This window comes from Otolemur garnettii, unplaced genomic scaffold (assembly GCF_000181295.1).
Source record: "Otolemur garnettii isolate 467f Iridium unplaced genomic scaffold, OtoGar3 scaffold00070, whole genome shotgun sequence".
Taxonomy (NCBI): domain Eukaryota; kingdom Metazoa; phylum Chordata; class Mammalia; order Primates; family Galagidae; genus Otolemur; species Otolemur garnettii.
Window position 1 is genome coordinate 5880064 of NW_003852465.1, and position 6811 is coordinate 5886874.

Genomic DNA, 6811 nt, shown 5'->3' on the forward strand with positions numbered 1-6811 from the left:
AAAAAAAAAAAAAAAAATGCTCATATTTTGAAGAACTAGAAAAAATAGTACTTTGGTTTGTATGGAACAAGAAAAAATATATATGTAGCTAAGGCAATTCTTAGTAATAAAAACAAAGCTGGAGGCATCATGCTACCAGACTTCAAGCCATATTACAAGTCCATGGTGATCAAAACAGCATGGTATTAGCACAAAAATAAAGACATAGACATATGGAACAGAATAGAAAACCAAAGGGTGAAACCAGTCTCTACTTACCATCTAATCTTTGATAAACCAAAAAGCATACACTAGGGAAAAGACTCCCTATTCAATAAATGATACTGAGAAAACTGGATAACCACACATAACACAGTGAAATTCAACCCTGTGAAACTCATCCCTCAATGCACTGTGGGATGTCCAGCAGAATTTCTAGCTTTTACCTACTAGATTCCAGTAGAACAGCCCTCCCCACATGTAGACCAAAACCCACACCTTTCACCACTTACAAAAATTGACTCAAGATGGATAAAAGATTCAAATCTAAGACCCGAAACAATAAAAATGTTAGAAGAAAGTCTACGTGAGGAAAAACTTTTAATGATGTTGAACTGGGGAAAAATTTTATGACAAAGACTTCAGGGCCATCACGACAATAACAAAAATTAACAAATGGGATGTAATTAAACTAAAAAGCTTCTATACAGTCAGGTATACAACAATTAAAGCAAGTAGACAACCTTCAGAATGGGAAAAGATATTTGCATGTTATAAATCTGACAAATGGTTGATAACTAGCATCTACAGAGAACTCAAAGTAATCAACAAAAAATAGAGCAAATAATCCCATCTATCATTGGGCAAGAGATATGAACAGAACCCTTTCTGATGAAGACAGATGAATGGCTAACAAACATATGAAAAAAATTATCATTGTCCCTGATCATCAGAGAAATGCAAATCAAAACCACCCTGAGATATCACGTAACCCCAGTGAGAATGACTCACATCATAAAGTCTCAAAGTTGCAGATGTGGAGAGAAGGGAACACTTTTACACTGCTGGTGGGACTGCAAACTAATACAGCCTTTTTGGAAGGAAGTATGAAGACTCCTCAAAGAACTCATATTAGACCTTCCATTTGATCCTGCAATCCCATTACTAGGCATCTACCCAGAAGAAAAAAGATCATTTTATCATAAGTACATTTGCATTAGACTGTTTATCTCAGCTCGATTTACAATTGCCAAGATGTGGAAACAATCTAAATGCCCACCAACCCAGGAATGGATGAACAAACTGTGATATATATATAGCATGGAGTACTATTCAGCCATTTAAAAGGTGGAGGCTTTACATTTTTTGTATTAACCTGGATGGAGGTGGAACACATTCTTATTAAAGTATCACAAGAGTGGAGAAGCAAGAATCCATGTACTTAATTCTAATATGAAGGCAGTAAATGATCTAAAACATAGCCTCATGGGAGAAAAACTCAATTCAATTTAAGGTGGAGGACAGGGGAACAAACGAGTGGGGGGTTATGGTGTAGGGCACACCTCTTGGGGGCAAGACACAAGGAGGGACTTTACCTAACAAAGGAATCAGTGTGAGCTAATTCTTTGTACCCTCAGTGAACTCCAAAAAAAAAAAAGACAAAAAACTACTAGAAGACAACAAATCCTAATTCCATTCATTCCCTAGTTTTGTCCACAACTGACTAAAATGAGAGAAAGGTAAATAAATAGAGAATCATATGGTCATGCAGAAAGACTAATTTTAAAGACCTCCAATATTAAAAACAATTATAAATCTTAAAAAAGAAAAAAAGAAAAAATGCTAAGAGATGCCAATATTTAAGGAGGAGAATGAAAGATAGGTGCTGTGAATGAGACGTAATGATAGAATTAGTGTATCATCATCACCTGAAAGATAGGCGAATGGGCGGGCAGCACCAGAATGCACTGATTAATTCAATACCACAAGACAAACAACACAATGTTGTATGTTTCCTGATGAAGGCCCCAATTAGGGGCTTTCCCTTCTCCAATTAGGGGCTTCACTCTTTCAACTCAATCATGTGGCTTAATTTGGCCTGTAGACAGTAAGCAGGGACTTGAGAAAGCACTTACAAATTTCTTCTTCCATCTTGCACTTCTGAAATTTCTATGAGGATGAACCTGGAGTAACCCACTGGAAGATGAGAGACCACATGGAGCAGGATGGAGTGGATCCAGCCAAGGCAGTCCTGGATTAGCGAGATCCCAGCCTTGGAAATATTTTTGCCAAAAAATTGAAATAAAACTTGAATCTGATCAACCCTGTAGAGGAAATGCAGAAAGTAGAAAAACATGTTAAATGAGTCCTTAGGGATACAATCTCCAAAATCCAGAATGGGAGACATTGTACACAACGAGTAATGGATTTCATTGATAAATGAATTTCAAGAAAAGAGGAAGAGGAAACAGTTATGGATTAAAATGAGATCTAAGAGACAGATTAATAAAATGGAACAGGTAAACTTGGCTTAGATCCTAATTGGAACAAATTGGTAGTCAAAAGATGTGAGATAATTGGGGAAGTTTAAATCATCAATTAAGTAATTATTTAATGATCATCTGCTGTTACAGTTCTTTGAAGAAATGCTTTAGGATCTTGATCCCACTGTTTAAAATTCCCACTGAAAGCCCCGTCTCCCTTGCAGGTTATCTGGGTGCAATGGTTTTGGCATCCAAGTGGAAAGTTTGCTCAACTTTAATTCTTCACTCAGAATAGCGTAAGCTGACCCACTTGATGGGTGTAGGGCGTTGTCTGTTGTTTCTGCTGTTATTCATCAGCCTTTAGGGCACAAACAAGATTAATTTTTTCCTCACAAATTGATGGGGATGATCTGTGGCCACTTGCAGACTTCACCTCCAACACCGTCTTGTCCCTTCTTAAAATGACTTATCTACTTATAAACCATTGATTTTTTTTTTCAGGCATCCTTCCCAGAAACTTTTTGTAAAAGATGAGTGATTTCACCATTCTTCCACCCAAGATTCACCATAATTTTGACATTTGTTCTTGCATCAATTTTAGCAGAATTCCTGTTTCTCTGATAGGGCCTCTTTTCAAACTCATGCCTTAGTGCTTCCAAGTAGATCCCGTTCAGATGTGTTACAGCAAATAAGTATGAGTTTATTTTGGTGCAAAAATAATTTTTTTAATTCATGCATAGTTCTTCCATAAGATGCATTTTTCATGAACTCTTGAGGGCCTCTCATATAAATCAATATATGGCTTTATACCTGGAAGCATTTGATAAATATGTCCTTGCATGTGATACGCTGTGGGTCATGATGAACTTCATGATGATGATAAACTTTAAGTCCAAAATAATTTATGTAATAACCAGAAGGGCAAAGTCAACTTCATAGCAAATCATCCGGTTAGAAGCAATGTTCAAAATAAGACACTCTGGAAACAACAGCAAACTTCTTTTCTCATCAAGACAAAGCAAGAACGTTTACGCTTAAATATCCATCTCTGGAACTGTCCAATCTCTGTGCTGCCTTAAGCAGTATCAACCTACTACTCTAGGAAAATCCTGGAACTTGCAATTCAGCACTCTATTCACCCCAAAGCCTGCATCATCGTCCCAGGTTTTTAGAGTTAAATATCAACTTTACCATCAGCATATTTGACATATAAAGCAAAATAATCATTTTTCAGCCTCCATGGGGAAATAGCTACTTGAGAACTCAGTCTTAAACTGATGTCTCCCAAAATTGTCAAAAATGTAGTTAAAAATATACATATATTTGATAGCATATCTAAAATGTAAAAATCCATTTCTCTGTATTTTCTAAGTTATATTTTAGTTATCTTGCAGAGTAGTTTTAGCTCTTTCAAATGCTCTGTTATCTGGCTTGCGATCAGTAATTTACTTTAAAATATTTTAACCTAAGAATCTGGGATCTGTGAAGTTGTGTTATGTGGTTCTAGGTTAGACATATACATACATACCTGAGAGGTGGTTGATTAACAGCCAATAATCCAGAAGAGGCTACCATAAGTATTTTAGTTATCTTTATCTTCTGTTTACACCAAAAGTCTTTTTGGTTACCACAATCATTATAACTGATATTTTCATTGAATAAAAAAGTAGTGTTTAAGATGTGGAGAAAAGCATTCTTCCCTTTATATAAAAGCCTGTACTTTCTAGAATGTAGCCCAAGGCTTACTTTTAAAACAGTCCTATATTCAGTCAGTGACTTAGAGCATTGTTCCCTAAAACCAACAATGGCGTTAGCACCTCAGGACTGAAACATTGTCATGTTTCCTTAAATGAATCTTGTATACAGGGCAGGAACTTGGAAGGACCATGAGTTGGGACATCACTAAACTTACCAAACATAACATATCATATGCTTGTGCTGTGCTTGCTTGCACATACATGTTTGAATGTGTCATGGAATTTAGTTTGACACTCGTTTTCACCTCTGGTGGAAATCCAGCATCAGCATGGTTACTCAGGGAAAAACAAGTCTTTCCCAATAACTGCTAACTATGGGGATTCTCTCCACAGTCCAACACTCTCACAAGACTCAGACCTTTGGGCAGATTAGATTCTATGGCTAGAGTTCTTTTCTCTTCAAAGAGAAAATTTTAGATTTTTAAGAAAGTCCAATAACATATTAAAAGGTACATCCAACCATTTCAATCATCATTACTCAGGCTGGGTGCAGTGGCTCACGCCTGTAATCCTAGTACTGTTCAAGGCTGAGGCCGGTGGATTGCTTGAGTCAGGAGTTGGAGACCAGCCAGAGCAACAGCAAGACCCTGTAGCTAAACTAAAAAGAGAAAAACTGAGGCAAGAGAATTACTTGAGCCCAGGAGTCTGAGGTTGCTGTGAGCTATGATGTCATTGCACTCTAGTCAGGGCACCAGATTGAGACTCTCGTTTCACCAAAAAAAATAATAATAATAATAAAAATAATCATTACTCAATTAAATTTATATAATTCTATACTTTTAAACATTCTCCTGTTCTCTCCACTCTACCCCATCCCCAAATACTCTTGGGTTTTCTAAAGAAATTCTAAAAGCCTGGCTCACCTCCGAGAGACATTTATAAACGTGTTTTCCATTTCGCTCTGGCAGGACTCATGCTCTTATTGTCCTACTTTTCCTGCACATGTCTTTCCCGGCCAGCCCTGTTTGGCTTTTGTGCACGATTTTGCCTTGTTTTAGGCATTGTTCCTCTCCGTGCCCTGCATTCTACCTTCAAGTTCTATTTTACTGACTTTCTTCTGTGACTGGGAGGCTTCCCAGTTTCTTTCCAGGCCATTCAATTTCCTTGGCATGACTTGCTCATTGATTATTTCTAACCACTTTTCCACTTCTCCTGCTTGGCCCAAGGGGAAATGTGAGACTACTGAAAGATTGTGAGGAAACTGTTCTGATAATACTGTGCAGAGGTCTTTTCAACTGTTTTTATCTCAGGGTCCTCAAGGTCGCAGACACCTCTCTTGCACATTGAAATCCTACAGTGTTACTTAATTCAACCTGCATGACAGCTTTGGACAAAAGCAAGAATTACACACATCATGAATGTTGCCATGTTCCCCAATATTTATACCAAAATAGTCCCTTCAGATGAACTCTAAGCATTTTACAGATAGTGCTAAAATTATAAACACATACAAGCAGTTAATCCCTCATGAAGTTCCTCTAAGGCTATGAATTCTGGTTTTCTGAACTAAATTTAGATGTGTTAATCTCTTTGCATTAGACGAGAGTCATTTCTCTGGTAGGAATTCATCTCATGTGAAATACAATAGGCATTTTAAGCTCATAAACAAAAATTATTCCCTACAGTTTTTTCCCAGTCCCCTAATCCTCCATTGAGTTTTGCAGCTTGAATTTATTTGGAAATTCAATTTGGTTGGAAACTAGAATAATATTACAAAGCTTCAGATCCCATTCAACTTGTGTGACATAATTTTCAAATGATATTCCTTATGTTACTCAAATATCCTCACTTTTTTTATTTATATATATATATATTTTTTCATCCTTCTCTTCATCATTTCATCTGATAACTTCACCTATCCCCAACCCAACACCTCAGCCCTGGCTACACTTTCTTTCTTTAGCCTAAATACCTTGACTTGTTCAACAATGAACTTGTTAAATAGGACACTAATATCTTTCATTTGTTATTAGATTACAATTTGCAGATTGTAACAGATTGAATTGATTAACTATAATAGATAGATTCTCCCAATGCCTCATTTTTCTATTAGGGCATAATGTTCATTTATTAGTCTTCTATTTGAGATTCTTGTTATATTTGAAAATAACAAGTTTTGACTTCATTAAAATATTCTACAACTTTGCCTTCCTACTAATTCAACATGGCCTTCTTCTAGTTAACACCTGATTGATGGAAGATTTTACTATACTTTTTCCAAATGTATATAATGTTCAGAGACAAGAATAGGCTACGTTATGCTCTGGTAACACACAACTCCAAAATGGTAATGGCTTAAAGCAATAAAAGTTTATGTCCATCTTGAGTCAACTACAGCTCTGCCTCCACACAAGATTCATTCCTGGCCTAAGGCTGATGAATTAATTTCTGTCTGAATCACTCTGGCCTTTGGGTACAGGGGAAAAGAGAGTATAGCAAAGCACACACAGACTCTTAAAGTTTCTGCCCAGAAGTGGCAATGTATCACTTCTGCCAACATTTCATTGGCTAAAGTAAGTCACATGGCTGTGTCTTGAGTTCAGTAAAGGAGGTGGGGAGGATAAAATCTTCCCATGGAAAGTGGAGCTATAC